This window comes from Talpa europaea, assembly GCF_964194135.1.
Source record: "Talpa europaea genome assembly, chromosome: 7".
Taxonomy (NCBI): Eukaryota; Metazoa; Chordata; class Mammalia; order Eulipotyphla; family Talpidae; genus Talpa; species Talpa europaea.
In genome coordinates, this window is record NC_140074.1 from 80,742,454 (window position 1) to 80,762,584 (window position 20,131).

Here is a 20,131-nt window from a genome sequence, read left to right on the forward strand (position 1 = left end):
TCTTCCAATATGAAAGCGCAGGACTCCCCAGGGCGAGCAGGATGCAGAAGAGAACACATCCCCAGCTTCCCGGGGCAAGTTCATTGTTTGCTTGAAGCATATTTTCCAAAACTCAGCCTCATTCATATCAGTATTGCTATGATTATTATAACTAATAATAAGATATTTGGTTAAACATTTTACAGTCTTCAAAGCATTTCCGCATCATCTCATTTCATCATTTCATTCATATTAATAGGGAAATACAAAAACACATCCCAGAGCTAAATCTAATAATACATTATGTTTACTTGTATATAAAAGAGTGTATTCATAGGATTTGAAGGAAATAAGCCAAAATACCCACAGTGGAGGAGCCATGAATGATTTCTTCTCCTTGGGTCTGTCTAATGTTTTATAATGTGGTTTTGTCTTAGTTATTCATGCAGCACATATTTGTTGAACACCTACTATGAGCGGGGTGATGGGTCTAAGACAGATCCAAAATCTGTCTTCATACAGCCTACATGTTAATGGTTTCTTTCACAAAGAAAAAATAATGAGGAAATCATGTGAAGCCAGGGGTAATTTGGGGATTGGCCCCTTTGGTGTGCTCTCATCCTGCTGAGGGACTGTCCTGACCAGCTGATCCTCTTCCTCAACACTGCATTTTCATTGATTCCAAGATGTATTTCTTCACATTTGAATATTTCTGAAATCAGGATTTGTTTTGCAGTTGCATCTTCCAATGACAATTGACACTGCCTTTTCTTTCTTGGTGGCACTAAAATCATGGTGCAGCTCACAGTCAATGAGCTCCCCTGCTCCCATTCCAGGATTAGGCTGTTCAACTCAGAGCTCAAGGGAGTCTTGCAAAAAGGCCAGGGGTGACAAGTTTGTGGGGAGCAGAAGGTCCCTTCCTGATGAGTTGGTGTGAATCAGGCTAAGGAAATTGATTCCTGAGTGAGGTCCTAAGAGGAACCAGTGATTTGAAGGAATGCTGCCTGCCGTGAACCCCTTTATAAGGGGAAAGTCCTTTTGCCTGGTAATTGCATACACACAGAGGCACAAACACATCTTTCAATATCTTTTGAAATTTATGATCCATAATAACAACACACTATTGGGCAAAGATTGTTTTTTTAATGGGCATTTATCCTCAATCCAGTTATGCCAAGGTATGCCCCTGCCTTCATGGACAACCTGAGAAATACCCATCCTGGCTGTTGTAGAAGCCTCTCCGCCACCCCAGCACTATAACCAGCAGGGCGAGGGAGTGGGGGAGCATGCTGAGAACACAAGCAGAACCCTAGAGCACTGCAGCACTCAGTTGCTACTAACTGAACACGTACTACCTGCCGGGCACTGTGCTATAGACTTATGACATGCATTACCTCATTTATCCCCCTCAAGCCCCCTGAAAAGGAGGTAGTGTGATCTCCAGGTTGCAGAAGAACAAACTGCTCAGTTAAGTAACTTGCTTCAGGTGGCTTAGCTAGGGAAGCAACAGAGCTCAGCTTTGAATCCAGATCTATGTGTAGAGAGAAAACCAACCTGAGAGCCAGACGCCTACATTCTGGTCCCTCTTCTGCCCCATGTCCTTGGTGAATCACTCCCCTCGCTGGGCCTCAGTTTCCCAACTGCAGAATGGGAGAACTGAGTAAAAGGACCTCAGAGGCCTTCAGCATTGATGACCTGGGAGGTCCTGTCTGTGTGACTCAAGGACACAGATGTCACCTGCAAGTTCAGCGCCAGCACCTTTGCACTGGCTCCATGCTCTGTCAGCTATTGACTTCCTTCTTCGTGCCAGCTGGCATAGTGCTGTTAGGGAATTGTGGCAAGGAGGAATGAGATAAACCCCTCCCCAGCTCTGGACTCCTGCCCATGAGTCACAGGAGCCAGGGAAAATATCAGCCCTAACTTTAGCAAAGAGGCTCTGAGCATGCTCCTTGGTGAGGCCCCCTCTTCAGTCTACATACATAGTAGTTATGTCATTACCCTACTTAAAATCCTTCAACTCCAGGGCTTCCTGCAATTTTCTAAATTCTGAACCCCTTAGAATGGCTTCCAAGACCCCATTCAGCCCAGCCCCTGCCAGCCTCTCCAACATCATCATCCACTGTGGCTGAACAGCATGTACCCTACATTCCAGTGGTAGAGAACCAACCAAGCACCCCATGCTCTCTGATTCTTGCTCCATGCATTTGCATCCACCATTCCTTCTGCCCAGACTCCTTTTCATGTCTTATCTGCCTGGCAAGGGCCTATTTCTGTTTTCATATGCTGAAGAAGCCCTTCCCATCTACCCTGCCAGTCCCCACAGAGCAGTTTTACTTGTTCTATAGAACACATTGTACATGCATTTATTCCTTCAACAAATATTCATTAAGCACTTACTGCAGTGGGAAAATGAAGATTAGCAAGACCTGGTTCCAGGCCTGGAGTGCTCACGGAATGAAGATGGTTTTCCAGTAATTTTGTCACACTCTTAAGAGAGACAGAGACTTGCTTTTCCCCTATGGCATCCTTGTACCAGCCCCCTAGGAACTGCCTTCTTCAGCCTCCATCAGCTCTGGTTTCACCCAGGCCAGGGAGTGCCCTGAGAGCAAGGAGGGCATCTTGGTATCCTCTCTCCCCAGTGCCTGGCTCATAGATGAGCTGGCTAAATGTGATTATTGAAAGAATGAGTGCACGCCAATGCTCAAATCTACACCCTGTGCCCAAGTAGCTGCACTCTAATGCTCTCCCTGCCTCTCCCCACCCACCCCTGCCAAAATGCCCATTAAAATCTGCCCTGAGAGGCCTCCACCTTCTCCCCGAGACTGTTAAGCCAGCCTGTGATAGATGATCTCTGTATCGTTTCTGGCTGCATACTTAAAGACCCTAATCAAATCAAAAGCTCATGAAAGGGGTCAAGGCTAGAGCTGTAGACCTGGAAGCCATCTGGGTACTTGAGAGTGGATGGCACAGAGGAGAGGGCCAGGGCAGAGCTCTGGAAATTGGGGAGAATTAAGTGAATATATGTGAAAGTGCAAAGCTGGGGCATTCACGTGGTAAGGCATGTCACCAACTGTCCTCGGGGCTGACATCACAGCCAGACTCTGTGCCCCCGTTTAAGGTGATTGGTACTCCTGGTGGGCTCCAGTCATGATTGGAGATCAGAAGACTTTTCATCATCTCCCACCTGCTCCTCAAAGAACCTGGTGACAATTCCTCTTTTCTAAGTGTCTATTCATGTGTTCACGCATGTATCCAGTCCCCCTGCCTGTGCTTCTTGGTAGACCTGGAAATCAACCTGGAGACCCTGGGTGGTCAGTTGGCCACCAGCCTTATGGTTCAGTAAAATTCTCTGGGAAACAGGACCTGGGGTTTGTATTTGAGTGTTCTCAGAAACCCCTGAGGGACCCAGGGTTAGAAAACACTGCCCAGGGGTCTCCTATTCTCACCAAAACTCCCTTCCACTACCAGTTTGCAGCCCTTTGGGATGAGAAGCCTCCAGTTCTACAATCTGGGCTCCATGTTGGCCCCTCCCTTGAGCTGTGCTCAAACTGCCCTGAGAATGCCCATCATCCCGCCCTGCCCTGCATGGAGAGCTGCCCACCAACTTGGGTGTTTCTTTTCCTAGATGCTAAGCAATATTTTACTTATGCTGCCCAAAATGCCTTCAAAATTCAGTCATTGTTCTGGCCAGTAGTAAGAAATGTTTTAACAACAAAAAAAGGCATAGTACCAATTTTTAATTGTACATTTTATGATCACGTTCATTACTATATTAAAGTACTGTAAAAAAAAAAAAAAAAGGCAAATACAAATGCCTGGGTCCTACTGGCCCCAATTAAGTCATTGGCAGGATGCATGGATCCAGTTGGCTCCCGCGGATGCCTAAACCTTTGCCGTGGGCGTAGGTGGCTCACATTTCCCACATTTGGAGGGAATCCCACCGTGGCTCACAACAAGAAACAGTGCACCCCCCTCTACCCCACTCCACCCCACCTGCTTTTGACAGCTCCTCTCAAGTTTCCAAGTGCCTTTCAAAAGAGAAGACTCGTTTGTCAATCTGACAGCCAGATCCATGTTCCTTAATATTTGTGCTTCGCGGATATTAATGGAGGCTTGCCCAGCTGTTTTTCTCAAAGCAGGGGAGAGAATTTGTTACACATGCCTCAGCAGTTTCCAAACTGCCAAAGCAGGAGCTTCATAAATATGGCAGCCACCAGAAAGCACCAGAAGCCTGGAGGCGCCAGAAGGCGGGGTAGCCCACTGTGCGGCCATCCCCTCCATACTCAACAGGGTATGACCTGTATCTTTTTCATCATAAACAGATAAAAATAAGAGTCAATTTAGCATCTACTAGCTTATCTACTAAATGTCCTGTTGCCATTCACCTCTAAAGTAGAAATATGTTCACATCCCCGATGTTTTTTTTATTTTAATTTTGGTGTTACATTTTTTATTCCTCCATATGCACATATGTTCCAGCGTCACCTCACTCCAGTGAGAATGGCCTATAGCAAAAAGATTGGAAACAGCAAATCCTGGTGAGGATGTGAAGGAAACAGAGTTCTCATTCAAGTGTAGTGCAAGTTGGTGCAGCCTCCATGCATAATGGTATGGAGAGTTCTTAGGAAAATAAAAATGGGAATCCTGTATGATCCAGCAGTGCCATTGCTGGGTATTTATAAAAAAAATCTGAAAACCCTAGATGGTTTCACGGTCTTCCTACATAATGAGAGCTTGTTTTTATCAAGGTAGAGGGGATGGCAGGAGGTAGAGGAGGGAGAAGGGTTCTAGAATGTGCTCGGCTCTGGGGGAGAATCCCAGAGTGAGTCCACTTCACAATATGCTTAAGAGAAGATACCATCACCCCACCTGGCCCCCTTCTTCCTTTCAGCCCATCCCTCTCCTCTCCTTCCTGCCACAGAGTCCTCTAGGCCTGCTGGCCTCTGCTTCCATACCTCCCTTTCACTTCCCAGACCACATCTAGCGCTGCACTGAAGCTTCTCTCTATCAAGGTCATCTATGAATTCTGGGGGCTGAACCCCAAATTTGTTGGCAAAGACTTTCCTGACTGTAGTCTCTACCCTGTCTGATTCTCAGCAGCCTGTGGGCTGTCCACACTCTCCCCAAAATGCACTTCTCCACTCTGCTCTGCGTTTCTTCTCATCCAGCTGTCCCGCCTCGGTTCCCTTCATCCATCATTCCTTCTCTGGTCTCCCCTTAGTTGATGGGCGATCCGGGATGCTGTTTCTGGCCTCTCCCAGCCTGCAGGCTCCTAGAACAAGCTCACCCTTCACACTGGCTTTCAGATTGCTACTACCAGCCCACGACTCCTCTGACTCCAGACCCAGCGGTCCAGGTGCTGCCAGATGTCCCCTCTGGGGGTCCCACAGGCATCTCAAAACAACTTCCAAAATGAATTCATCCACTTCCCCCATCCCCGCAGTGGCACCCCAATATTTCTATGCCCCTTGGGTCCCCCAGCCCTGTAAATGGCTTAAGTCAAACCTGTATTCACAAGGTGTGTGACTTTGTGCCTCATTCTCATCTATAAAATGGGACAAGGATGGTTCCTATCTCCGAGAGTAACTAGAGGAGTAAGTTACTCTTCCAGTGTTTTTTTGGTATACAGTAAGTGGCCAATAAATGCTAGCTATTATTATCCCCCATGCTAAACACCACTTTAATTCAGTCCTTCATGATGCCTTACTTGGATGAGAACAGCAGCCGCTGTTCCCTGGGCTCCATGCTGCCCCAGTTGCTGCTCTTCCATCCATTCTCTAAATCACATGATCCTCCTAAGAGACAAATCTGAGCATCTCCCTCTCTCATTACCCACACTGTGAAGCCCAGGAATCTCCTCACAGCTTTTTCTGCTCTGGCCCCTGCCTGCCTTTTCAGCATCTCTCTCTCCCTACTCCCCCAGCCTCCACAAAGCACCGCTCTACTGATCTGTGTGGTTATTCCCAGACACGCATTCCCCTCTCTCTCCCTGCCAGCAACACCCTTCCCACCTTTTCTTCACCTAATTCAAGACTCAGCTCAAATATTACATCCTCCAGAAGTCCATCCCAGAGCGTTCTGTGTGAATTTCTAGCATACAATTTACACATCCTCTTCATCTGTTTACTGGTCTATCTCCCCTACCAGATTGTGAGCTCTTCAAGGATATGATTCTATCTTATTTCTATTTTTTATAGCTCAGTATTTTATATATGGTGCCTGACATAGAGAAGATGCTTGAATTGCATTGAATGAAATGAATGAATGTGTAATAGAAAAATAGCTTACTGCAACATGTCACTCCTCTGCTGCTACCCCACTAATGTCTTTCCCCTTCTGGAGAATGAAGTCCAGATTCCACATCCTAGCTCCAATTATCTCCGTGCCCAATGGGTGTAGGTCACAGCCCTTTAAGAGTCCCTTCTATTCCACACACTGCTCCCCACACAGGTCTTGAGCCTTTCCACCCCAACCCTTCGCCATTTCCTGCTAACTGTTTCATTTAGTAAACATCTACCATGTATCAGGCACCGGATTAGGCATGAGCAGTGGTGAACAGAAACTGGTCTGGTTGTGAGAGCTTTCAGTCTAACAGGAGAGGCAAATAATCAAACACTCAATCACAAATGAAGAGCTGTATGTCTGTGTAACCTGCCCCCAGAATTCCGGAAACTTCTTAAGGGAAGATGGCAGCTCTTATAATTCTTAGATGGATGGACGGATGGATGGATGGAATGTTGTAGATGAGTTCTGAGAGCTCACTTCAATAATTTACAGTCCATTTAAGCTTTGCTTCGCCTTCAGACATGTAACTAAATCAAACAGTCTTTAACACTTGGAGTGAAAAAAAGAAAAAACGTCTCTTTGAGTACATGAAGAAAAGCCCTGATCCAGGGTTCAAAGTCTAGACCTCTTGTGGCGCCCACCTCAGCAGTGTCATCAGGACAGAGCTAGCTCCTCCTGGACCCACCCTGCACTGGGTCTGATGAGAAGCCAGTGGCTTATCTCTCCATAGCTTATTTCCTCCTCAGACCCAGGCAGGGAAAGGAGGCCTAATGTCTATCGACTCGCTTACTTTATCTTACTCAGAATAAGACAAGTTAATAAATCAGAACATTCTTTGGTTGGGTCCTGCTACCCAGCACCATGTTATCTTCTGATTCATGAGCACATTGCTATCTGAACTCTGAGCAGCGTGGCCTTGGTTTCTGATGGGGGTTTTTATAAGTGGCTAAAAAAAAAATCTGTAGAGGGTAATTCTATATGCAGGCTGAAAGCCATTTCATCATTTTCTTGCCAGCTTGGAAGGTTAGATAATCACAAACAAATCTTTTAGCAAGATTAACCTGAATGAATGAATATGAAAAGTCCTGCTGACGAGAGCAAACCTGGCTGACTTGGCAAGTCTCTCCTCTTCTCCCCTCAAGCTTGAAAACCACTGTTGCCCAGGGATAGAGTAACCGCTGCATTTGTTTCTGCTCTGGCAATTGGACTGGAGAGTCCAGAAATCATTCACTGTGGTCAGTCTTAGTGCTAATCCGAGACTGTTCTATCCCTGAAGCATCTCTATTCTCTCTTCTACTAATTGTAAGAGTTATTTGCACCTCTTGCTCCATCCAATGAGAGTGTGCACTTTGAACGCAAGGGCTCCGAAGCAATCAGACCAGAACCTAACATGGAAAATGAATGAAGGAACGAATGAATTGCAGACTTAACCAACATTGGCTAATGCATTGCTCCAAACCCTGCAGCTGATCCTTTTGTGGAACAAAAAAAAGAAAAATTCTGAAATGAGAACCATCACTCTTCACTGCAACTGTTTTATGTGTTGAGATAGCTCTCAGAGTCCTTAAAATGGGACCACAGACACAACTGGGTGACAAAGGACAGGCAGATGGGATTTGGCCAAGATCTGTAGAGATCCAAGAGGACAGCAAAAGGAGTAAACAGAAGGGATGTGACCCCAACAAAAAAGCCACCTATCTCTGGAGAGGGCAGAGGAGACAGCTGTGAGCAGAGAGTAAATTGGAAGCAGCTTTGAGCTAGAAAGATGGGCGAGGCCTTAGCAGCATCCATTAAAATTAAATAGGATCCATCTCCTTCAATCTAACAATTTCATTTCTTGGAATCTATCCTAAATAAATACTTACACACATACTCCAAGAAGAAGATAAAGATCTTCTTGCAGCACTGTTTATGTGAGCAAAAATTTAGAAATGAGTTAAATATTCATCAATAGGAAGATGATTAAATTGAGGGTAAATGCATATGCATATGCACCCCCCTGAAACATTTCAAGTGAGTCAGGAAGAAATGGAGGTCCCTTGGGGGAAGTTTCCAAAACATATTGGCAAGTGTCAAAAGCAAGTTACAGAAAAATACACATGGTATGGTCCCGTTTGTATTAAAAATGCCCACATGCTAAATAAACTTCATGTTTATAAATGCACTTGTGTGCGTAGTATCACACAGAAAAAACCTGGGAAATTATGCCATACTGAGAGTTGCTCAAAGAAAGGGAACATAACTGAGTGTGCAAGAAGCTTCACTTTTTCTGGATCCCTGGAAAATTTATGACAAGAATGCATTTGTTTTCACACATTAATATGCAATTTTTAAGGATATGCATGACGCAACTATTTACAAGTATGTTTTACGGCCTGATCCCAACATGTAACAGACAGAGGGTGTGGGAAGGCCTACTTCCTCCAATCGGGGGGAGAGACCCACATTGGTCCTGCAACACCTTCCCCAGCAGACAACCTCCCCCAACCCTGCTTCTGCTGTGCCCATGCAGATGTCATAGGGAAGAAACTTGTAGCTCTGAAGTTTCACTTTTAGGAAAGCAACTTTCCTAAAGATTTTTGTCTGTTTTTGAAGTTAGTTTAAAAAAAAAAAGTGCCTCCACCCCTAGATCAGGGGTCAGAGGGCACACACAGTTCCTAGAGATCCTTGAAGAGCACCATGCCTGGTACCACGATGGTCCCCCGTCTGGGTAGGATGGGTTTAATTAGCTCACTGGGTTGCATGAGATTGAAATAGATGGGGTTGGGTTGATTAGTTTGGGCTTGATTGACATCAGCCCTTTACCACTCCTTACCTCCTAAAATTGCACTCTCCTCTTCCCTACCTCATTTCCCTCCATGTCTGAACTGAAACATAAGGATGTCCCCACTCTCACTTTGGCCCCCACTCTCAGCTTACACATCTCCTTGCTTCAGCAAGAAGACCATGGGTAGCCTACTTGCAAGGTTTATACTTGTTCCCTGTATTCTGTGGGTCAGAGACTTGCCCCTGAGCACCTACCCCAGTGCTCAGCATATTATAGGTATTCAGCTGGTGTTTAATGAATTGAAATGAACTGGCTGAGCCCCCCCAAAACCTCCACAAAAGATATTTGAAGGGAGCCCCAAGCAAGAAGAGACTCAGCCCCAAGTTCAGGCTACTCTTGAGGCCAAGCCCCCAGGCCAGCCCCATCACTAGAGCCGCTGCTTCTGTGACCCAAAGCAGCAGTAGGAGGGTCAGGGAAGATCTGGTGTAAGGTGATGACAGACAAAGGAGGGAACCTGAGATTTACCACCTTGGTATGAGGAGCAGAGGAGACATTGAACAAAAGACATATCACGCTGCAGGAAAGATGCTCTAGGAATCATGACTGATATTTATTAAACCCAGAGCCTTTTTAAATGCATCATACCCATTATTTCAGGTGTGCCTCCCTAGCCTAAGAAGGTAGAAGTACTTGGAAATCATTGTATAGAAAATAAAACTGAAGGACAGAAACTTACCCAAGGACACACAGCTAGGAAGGGATACAACATGGAACTGGGATTAGCTTGACACTAAAGCTAGGGCTCTAGCCATGTTAAATACTGCCTTCAATTGCCCTGGATATACTATTGTTATTCCTGCCAGGAGAACTGGATAGGTTCTGAGGAATTTAAACATGGAACAAAGCTCCCCATGGGCCTGAGCACTCAGAAGCCCCTTGTGCAAGGGGAAAAAGGTCAGCTTGGCAGGTAGAACTTATTAGAGGGCCTGGGGAAAGGGGAGAAGGGTTCATGCAGACATGTGTTCAGGACAGGCAGGGCACCTCCAAAAAAGAAGGGAGAAAGGGGCAGGACCAACATGGATATGAAAAAGAGACAGGAGTATTCGCTACCCGTCCCGTGGCCCTGCCTTTGCGCCCTGTCTCCATGAAGATCTTAATACATGTTTGTTGTAGCAAATTGGAAGAGGGGGCAAAAATTGGGGGGGGGGAATAAACATAGACACCCCCATAGACACACACTTAGAGGAAGGAATGGTTGTGCCTTTGGTATCATTCCTTGTTCTTTGCCCTCTATGTACTGGACTGTTTGCATCTGCCTTAGTTCGGGCTTGGGGCTGCAAGAAGCAAGTGGCCTTGGAGGCTCACTCAAGGAAAGGGCCCTGGTCACTGGAGGCTGCAGAAGAGCCCCTGGAGAGCAAAAATAACACCTCATGTGGCATCTGAAACCCAGACCCAAGGAGCCCCCTATCTTCTCACTCCACGTGTGCCTCTCTCCCTCCCTTTCTTTCTCCCCCACCTCACTACTCCCTCCTCTCTCTCTCTCTTCCCCTTCAGAGGGCTCAGGTGACATCTCCTCTTCTCCCTGTCCTCTCCATCCCGTTAGACATTCACACGTGGTTTCGCGTCCTCACCACGCCTGCTCGCCCGAAGTCCACAGCCACTGTGCCCTGTCAGTAGGGTTTTGGGTGGAGCCAGATGATCATCTGATCATCTCTAGTCCAGTTTGTTCCTGGGACTCTGATGTTTTCTCTTTTTCTCCCTCGGCATCATGTCCAGGAGCATCCTCTCCTGTCAGGAGATCCCTGTGAGCATGTAGGAGCATTCCATTCCCCTCATGGAGCAGGGCCACCACAGTTGGTTCCATCATTCTGCTCTCGCTGGGGATGAGTGAGGCCCATGCACCAGTTGCCGCGTCCAGAGCGCTACCACAACCCCCTTGCAAGATCGACTGCTCTGTACCCAGCTTACACATGGGGAATCAAGGCTTAGTAGTGAGAAATGCAGTTCTAAGCCTTTCAACCAGCCCATCCTGCACCTGAGTACACAGGCCACCAAAAGGGCCTGCAGCTTATAAACAAAATTCCCGGTATCCAAGAGGAAATGAGACCCTTGATTAAAAAGAATTCATTTCCAAGCTCCACATCTTTTTCAAATGTCAACATCTCTTCAGATGTGATCGATGTTGCTTCATTTTACAAGCTTTTAAGAAGACTATCGTGAGAGTAAACCACTGCCTGATTGGTAGCAAACATTGTTATGATGGCTGTTTCCCAGCTTACCCATTTCTTCAATCGGTCCTTGTAGAAATAAGGATGAGTCACTGTTGACATTTTCCAAGGAAACACACTCTCATTTTGCCCACACACCATGGCAACAGTCAAAAACCACCGGATCGCGCTGTACCTGCTATGCGTCCAGGCAGCACAAGGCTCTGCCTGGGACCAGGATCTCTGCTGCTCTGCTTTCCCACATGTTTTCCCGCAGGACATGGGGTTATTCATCCTGTGTCATTACAGATCAAGGATGAAAGCTGAGCTCCCTGTCTGTGGTCTTGCCACAAGGGAGAGAAAGCAGCAAATACAGTGGCAGACTAGACAGAGGCCTTGCTTGTAGCCCTGACTGTGCCATCTCTCTCTATAGCCACAGGCAGGTCACTATACCTCTTTTGACTCAGACTCTCTACCTGTCAAATGAGCTAATAATGCCTACTTATTTCCTTTGGCTCTTGAAAAAAAATCAGATTTGCTAATAACTATGCAAGGACTTTAACTGTGAAGTAGCTACAGCATCCTTTTCTGGATGGCAAGACAATACCTATTGTAGAGTCAGATACTGCTGATTTGAATCTGCTTTTCACTTGGGAAAAGCATTTGACCCCTAGTACTGAAATTAGCCTGGTGTTGGGATGACTTGGGCTGGTGGTGGCAGCAGAAGCTCTGACTACTATTTTGGCCAAGATGCACTAAGAGAGTGAGTTTACCCTCTCATCTAAAACAATCCCCCAAAAGAACAAAATATATGAAACAACAGTTTTCGAGACAATGAATATTAGGCGACAAAGAACAGTGACCCCAGAGAGCTAGAAAATAAAAAAGGTGACCCCTATGGCTGCCCCAGCAGATGTCCTTCAGAGAGTTTCCAGGATATAGCACATAGAAGGAGACCCATGGACAGCTTGAGCTGAGAACACAGGGCAGGGAATCCAGGTTGACCAAGGCAGCTAGACTCCACAAGATAGAATTTTAAAGAGGAAAGATTTGCAGAGAACTCAAAAGTTCTATAGAGGAACTCTTCAGAATTCATTAGATTTCTATTTGGGGGATACATGTGAGAAAATTACTCAAGGCCAGGGAAAGAATGACCCCAGAGGGCTAGAGGGAACACTATCCAGCTCTCACACAGAGCTGGGAATAGTGCTTATTTCTACCAGTCATAGCAGAAGCTCTCGTAATTCACAGGTCAGAGGGAAGGAGCCACAGGATCTTGCATCAGTAGTGGGAAATAATTGGTCTTAGACTAAAAGCTGCTCTACTTCTACCTAACAAATCTTTTTAAAAATCCCAAAGTGTCAAACTATTTCCAAACAACTTAAATGTGTCCAGAACAAATTTTGAGAAAATTTACAGGAACACAAAAATATCCAACACCCAAAACATAAAATTCACAGTATCTGGCAGCCAATCAAATATTACCATTCCTGGAAAGAGGTAGAAAAGCAGGACTTATAATGAGATGACCAATCCACTAAAACTAACACATGTGATAAATGGCCAACAAAGACATTAAAACAGTTATAACTAAATCCCACATGTTCAAATATGGACAGGAGATATATAATAAAAATAAAACCAAATTGAGTTTGCAAAGCTAAAAGCTACAGTGTCTAAGATGAAAAATGTGCTGTAAAGGATTAACAGTAAGTCAAATATTTCAGAGCAAAATATTAGTTGATTTAAGGAAGTAGTAACGAAACACACACAAAAAAAACAAGTAATGTGTTAAATGAAAAGTATCCATGAGCCTTGAAACAACTTCAAGTAGCTTACATATGTGCATTTGGAGTTTTTGAAGAAAGGGAAGAGGCAAAAAAAAAAAAAAAAAGGTGAGGAAATGATGGTCAAATCCTTTCAAAATCCAATGAAAATTATAAACACATAGGTTCAAAATGCTCAGTGAACCCCAACCCCAAGAAACATGAAGAGTACTAAACCAAAACAGCTTGAAACTATGATTGAGAAAATTCTGAAAGCATCCAGAGAAAAACAACTCATTACCCAAAGAGACACAAAAATAAAGATCAAAGCAGATTTCTCATCAGAAACTACGCAAGTGAGAGAACAATACAGGAATTTCTTTCAAATACTGAAAGAAGGGGGAAGTGTCAATCTAGAACTGTTCACCCAGTGGAAAATATCTTGCAAAATAAAGACTTTTATAGACCTATAAAAGCTGAAATTCCAAAAGATCTGTATTCCAAGAGAAATTAAGGAAGGTCCTTTAAGCAAAAAGAAAATGACATCAAATAGAAATATTGGTCCGCATAAAGGGAATGCAGTTACCAAAAGTGGTAGCTACACTGTAAATATTTTCTTTCTACTTACATTTTTTTTTAATTTTTTTTTAATAGAGGCATGCTTTTATTTATTTATTTGTTTGTTTGTTTTGTTTATACATGCATTGGGTACAGTCAGAAGCGCGGGAGGGTGGGAGAATTCACCAGAGCTAGAGCGGGGAGCAGAGCAGGCAGAAGGACCGAAGTACACTGCTGAGGGGAGCAGCGGGCGGCAGGAGAGGTCTGCGCGCCATGTGGGACCCTCCTCCGGTGGCCGGGGAGCAGCCGGGGATCGAACCGGCGCTGAAGAGGCCGCGGGCAGCTTCGTAACCCAGCGCTCAACCGCTGCGCCACAGGGGAGGCCCATCTTTCTACTTACATTTATGTAAAAGAAACTGACTGCTAAAATAATAACCAAAAATTGTGAATTTTATTACATGTGTCAGTAAAATGAATGGCAGCAGGGCTTCCCCGGTGGCGCAGCGGTTGAGCGCTGGGTTGCAAAGCTGCCCGTGGCCTCTGCCACGCCGGTTCGATCCCCGGCTGCTCCCCGGCCACCTGAGGAGGGTCCCACATGGCGCGCAGACCTCTTCTGCCACCCGCTGCTCCCCTCAGCAGTGTACTTCGGTCCTTCTGCCTGCTCTGCTCCCCGCTCTGGCTCTGGTGGATTCTCTCACCCTCCCGAGCTTCTGACTGTACCCAGTGCTTGTATAAACAAACAAATAAATAAATAAATAAATAAAACATGCCTCTATTTAAAAAAAAAAAAATGAATGGCAGCAATCGCATAAAAGCCAAGAGAGAAGTGGAAGAATACATTTTAAGATTCTTGCACCATACACAGAGTGTTATCAGTTGAAAAGAGATAGTGGCAAGTTAGAGAGTTATTGCCGTAAGCCCTACAACCATCATTAGAAGTATCAAAACAAAAATTTATAGCTAATAATCCCACAAAGGATATGAAAAGGAGACACAAAATATATCAATAGTCTAACAGAAGACAGAAAATGAGGAAAGACAAACTGAGAACAAATGTTACACATATAGCAAGATGATGGACTTAAACCTAACACATCATCAGATCAAATGAGGATTCTTTTTTTTTTTTGCATGGAAGAGCTGGGGTATAGGCTAGAGGTGTGGGGGATGAAAGGATTCACCAGAGACTGACTAGGGAGCAGAACAGGCAGATTTACTGAAATACACTGCTAAGGGGAACAGTGTGTGAGACAGGAGAGGTCTGCTGTGCCATATGTGGCAGGGGATCAAACTCAGGCTATAGTGGTGATAGCACTGAGACTTAACCTCCTAGGCTACCAGAGAAACCCACGAAGAATTTAAACACAACAATTAAAAGGTAGATTATCAAACTGGGGAAAAAAAGTAAGTCCCAACTGTATGCTGGTTTTTAAAATGTACTTTAAATATAAAGACAGAAACTAGTTTAAAGTATGGAAATAGATACACACATGAGTACACTAATCAAGAGAAAGAATGGTACAGTTATACTAAATTCAGAAAAAGTAGTTTTCAGATCTAATAGCATCACCTGGGATAAAGAAGTCCATGTCATAGTGCTGAAAAGATCAATTCGCTCAACAGAACAATCCTAAATATGTATGCGCCTAACCACAGAGCTTCAAAAATACACAAAGCAAAAGGTGATGGAACTGCAAAGAAAAATAGTTGGGGATTTCAAAACCGCTCTCTCAAGAAGTGATAGAACAAGTAGACAGAAAATAGAAAAGATATAGATTTAAATAACACTATCAAGCAGACTGATTTAATGGACATTTATACAAAACTTCCTGCAATAATGGTAAAATATACATTCTCTAAAAGTACACACAGAACATTTGCCAAGATAAACCATTTTCTGGGTCATAAAACAAACTCCAATAAAGTTAAAAGGATTCAAGTCATACAAACTATGTTCTCTGACTATAATGGAGTTAAATTAAAAATCAATAACAGAAAGATACCTGAAAATCCCACAAGTAGTTTGAAGCTAAATAACACAGTTCTCAGTAATCCATCAATAAAAAAAGAAATGAAAAGGGAAATTAGAAAGTATTTCGAACTAAATAAAAATGGAAGTCTAGCATATAAAAATCTGCGGATGCCACTGGAGCAGTACTAAATGAAATTTATAGAATTAAATCCTGATATTAGAAAAAGAAGAAAAGTCTCAAACCAATGACCTCAGCTTCCACGTTGATAAACTAGGGAAAGAAGGGCAAATTACACAAAAAGAGAAATCACAAGAAAGGAAATAATTAAGATCAGAATAGAAATCAATTAAACATAAAAGCAGAGGAAAACAATGAAGCCAAAAGACTTTTTTTTTTTTAATGTAACTGATAAACCTGTAGCCAGAATGATGATTAGGAAAAAAAAGACGAAACACACAAGTTATCATTATTAATAAGAGGAGATGTAACATCAGTACAGATTCAATAGATATAAAAGAGGTAATAATGCAGAGAAAATGAGTAATAACTTTATGCCAATAAAGTCAACCACTCAGGACTTGGTGGTGCTGCATGACTCAAATTCACAGCCACTTCTTTCTGGAGCCTCCAGGGGCTGCGGTCACCAGCCATCTGGCTTGTCTATGACTGAGGAGTGTCCTGTGAGTGGGAATTTTGATGTAAAACTGGAATAATTGCTTACTGTAGCCCTGCATCCCTCTTGGTCACCCTCACCCATCCCCATCAGTCCCCCAGAAACCACAGCCATGCACAGAGGTGTTCACTTGCCAGGATTCATCCTGCCCTTGTCCTGGGTTGTCTGAGCAAACAAGGGTCCTTGCTTGATCTCCCTATGTGCTGGCCCCTTGCAGATCAGAGGCAGGTCTTGCATCACCTTCTGTCCCCCAAGCATCTTGCTGCAAATGCATCTAATTAATCCTCCCTTGTTTTGGACTCAGACTTCTCCATAGAGGTTGAAGGATTTTCAAAAATAACCTTTCAATGGGGTATTAAAGAAGTGACTCCCAAATGCCAGGGCTGGAAGTGGCTTTCTAGGTGTAATTGGTCTCATGTGGTCCACCTCCCTCCCCTCCCTCTCTAAACATTAAGCCTGAGGATTCACTTTTCCTCCTTTCTGACTTTTTAGTGTTTCTGCCTCTCCTGGCCCTGATGGGAGTTTCAAAGCATGTCTGAGACAACTGAGACATCCTAGAAAGTCAGACTTCACAGCAATCCCTGAACTTACCCTACCCTCACTCCAGCACCTTCCACGGCTCCTTGTTGACTATAAAATAAAGTGTGGTTTCATGGTGGCAAAGTTCAAGACCTGCTGTGATCAGAGTTCATACCTCATGAGATGCTCTGTCAAACAGTCACTCACTGGGCTCCCAGCTTCCTGACTCCTAACCTGAGTTGGCTCTATTTCCATTTTTCAGAATTCCTTCTCCTCCCACTCCTCATGTACAAGCCCAACACTTCTTTTCAAGCTCACTTCAAATGCTCCCTCCACTAGGAAAGTTGCTCAGAAGCTCTGAGCTCTGGTGATGAGGTCTGCTCTGAAGACCTTTGTGGCTCTTAGCACTTTCTGCATTGGAGTCATTGGCACACACAAGTTGCTTGACTCCTAGATGCTAATCTCTCCTTGACAGCAGACCTCCCATCTTCCAACCTTTGCCCATGACTACCCCAGCTATGACCCGGCCCCTTCACTTACCCCCAAGAATGCTATAGGTCAGCCATCATAAATGGCTTGTTGACCGCCCCCCCCCCCCAGTTGCGGCACTCAAGATTCTGGGCTTTTCCTCATGCCATTCCCACCTTCTGTGGCGCCCTTCTTCCAGGTCTGCTTGGTAATACAGCCATTATTTTGCAGCCTCAAATTTACTTCCCAAAGTCCCCAAACTCTAACCCATTGCCAAGGGAGCACTTACCAGCCTGTGCTTTCCCATCTCCTTAATCTCTGCCCTCCACCTATACTAAGTGCCTTGAGGGCACTCCCATATCCCTCCTATTTGTATGCCCAATAGAGGACCTGGTTCCCTAGGAAGCACCTAACAAATTTTTGTTGAATGAATGATTGGGCTTCAACCTTCTAAGTCAAGGTTTTCTGATGAGCAGGCAGCTCACCGCCTCCAAAAGCCTACCCTGATTTCCTTCATCCTGAAGTAACAGCCTGATGAGCATGGCTGTGTGACCTTGCGAGAGTCATTTTCCCTTTCTGTGTCTTCAGTTTGTTCATCTATAAAGTGGCCAAGTTGGATTTGATATAAAAGGAGAGGACTGCCAGGCTCCCCCTTTCTTGTTAAACGGCCCTGAGTTTTCAGCCTGAAACCCTTAGTATTTATGTGTCTAGTCTCTTAAAGTGACCCCGAGAACACCCTTCACCCTCCAGCTCAAGCCCAGCTCCAGGTTAGTACCCCACAGCCCTACTATTATATATACCTGATGAATAAATATTAGATCTCTCAGGGGTCCAAGATGCTGGTACCTATAAGTGGGGTGAGACTCTGCCCACCATACATGCCAGAGCTGGCAGTACATTGTCAGAGCCAGTCATCTTCCCCAGTGGCTCACTAATAACTCCCCACCCCTAAATAGAGGTTCTTTACTGCCCCTGAGCAATAAATCCATCAACTCTCTGAATGAGGACAGCAGTTCCCACTGTGAAAACACTGGGCCCCAGAGGAAATCCTGCCTGGGAAGATGGTATGGGGGCCATGTGTGGTGGAGCAGGGCCAAGTGACGCAGTCTCCTGTTACGGGTGGGAGGTGAATTGGCTTGTGCTTTAGCGTCGTGCCAGCCTGGGGCATCTTGAATGAAGGCCTTCATCTCTCTGGCCTCATCTGCCAAAGTGGAATGAAAAGCATCCCAATTTCAAAGGTCTGTCGTGAGAGTCAAACAGAATAAACATTTAAAAAATCCAATAATAGGGTTTTATTTTATTTTATTTCACTTTTCATTCTTTCAGTTGCAGAGCCCAATTCCTCTCCAATTTCCATTCTCTCTCTTCAGCATGTTATGCCCTTTAGGCTGATGTTAATGACAGAAGCCATTGCCTTACTGCCATTTCTTGCACATGGTAGACACTTCATCAATGTAGATTGGATAAATGAATACATATATGGTCATACATGGAAGGTGGGGATGGAAGTCGCCCCCTATCCTTCCTCCAGGTATCATTTAATTAATAGTAATGCATTCAATCATTTTTAACAGACACAGAGCTCCCACTAGGCGCTATTAATTTTAGTAAATTCATTTAACCCCCAAACAGCCCTGTCCCCATTTTTCATGTGAGGAAACTCACACAGTGAGGACTTAACCTGCCAATTTTTTAAGTAATAGGTTCTAATTTGAGCCCAAGTCCTCCTTTAGTTCCCTACTTCATCACTGTCTACAGTCTCTGCAAAGGATTATCACCTTTCCTTCACAGAAGTTCTACATGTGCACCATTGTCAATTTAGAATAGACAGAGTGAATCAGTTTCACCACTAAAAGACATCCTGAGTTTGTAATATCTTTTCAGATTTCTTTTTCTGCATATAGATTTCTCAGGCTTGGGTTTTTGTTGTGGTTTTTTTAATAGTCAGAATCATACCATATAAGAAGGTGTGTCTCCTCTCTTAACATACTGTTGGGTACATTTTCTCCTTGTTCATTTGTTCTCTCTATACCCATCATTTTAATGGCTGCATAATATTTCTATCAAATGGACCTGTAATTTACTTATCTCTTCTCTATTGTTGAACACTTGGATTGCTTTATCTGTTTTTTCTGTTGTAAATAATACTCTGTTGAACATCTTTGTTCACAGAGCTTTAAGATTGTTCTCTTAGGCTAACTTTAGTTCTTAAGCTAGTTTCTAAGAGGATGAGATTTCTGAGTGAAGGAAAAAAAGCGTTTGTAAGACTCTTGAAAGATTTTCATGCAAAAAAAATGAAAGACAGGAAAGACCAAAGGAAAATGCACAGTTACTAGATAACTGACAGCCACAGACAAGAAAAAATAGGGCCTGGCAACATTAAAGCTTTATCATGGATTGGACTGTGTCAAAGAAAAGTGATAGCAAGAGGCAAAAAGATGTTTTCTGACTTCTTAGGAGAAGAAAAACAGATAAAAGTACTGCATGTAAATTAGTATAATAAAGATTTTTTCAATCACTCTAGAAACACAACAGGTGTGCTTGCTAAAAAATAGCACATAGAAATCTACTCTTAACCAAACAAATCTCCCAGCTATTACCAACCAGCCACACCACTATGCTTCAAGAAAAGAGGCCCGAGTTCCATTTTGGGCCCGTTAATGAGGCCTGAGTGTCTGCTCACCTCTGTGCCTTGGTTGACAGGCCTCCCTACCTACCTGCCATATGATTTACTGGTCAAAAATGAAATTTCCTATTAATTTCATGGAACAAGACCTTCATGACTCTAGAGAAGGCATCCCAGCATAGTTCCCTGAAAGGTTTTCATAGGCCAATAAACTTTATGTATTCCCTTTCAGACAGGCTATATCAATTTAAAAATGTGATGTTGGCTTAGCTTTACTGGAACACTCAGGTGGGGAAAAGGAAGTATGACC

General features: G+C 44.2%; 1 protein-coding gene across 2 annotated transcripts in view; it reads left to right on the forward strand.

Moving 5' to 3' along the window:
- ASIC2 (acid sensing ion channel subunit 2) overlaps positions 1–20,131 on the forward strand; it is a gene marked incomplete at both ends in the record, with an annotated part of 1,051,485 nt that overhangs the window by 992,936 nt on the left and 38,418 nt on the right. The window lies entirely within an intron of this gene.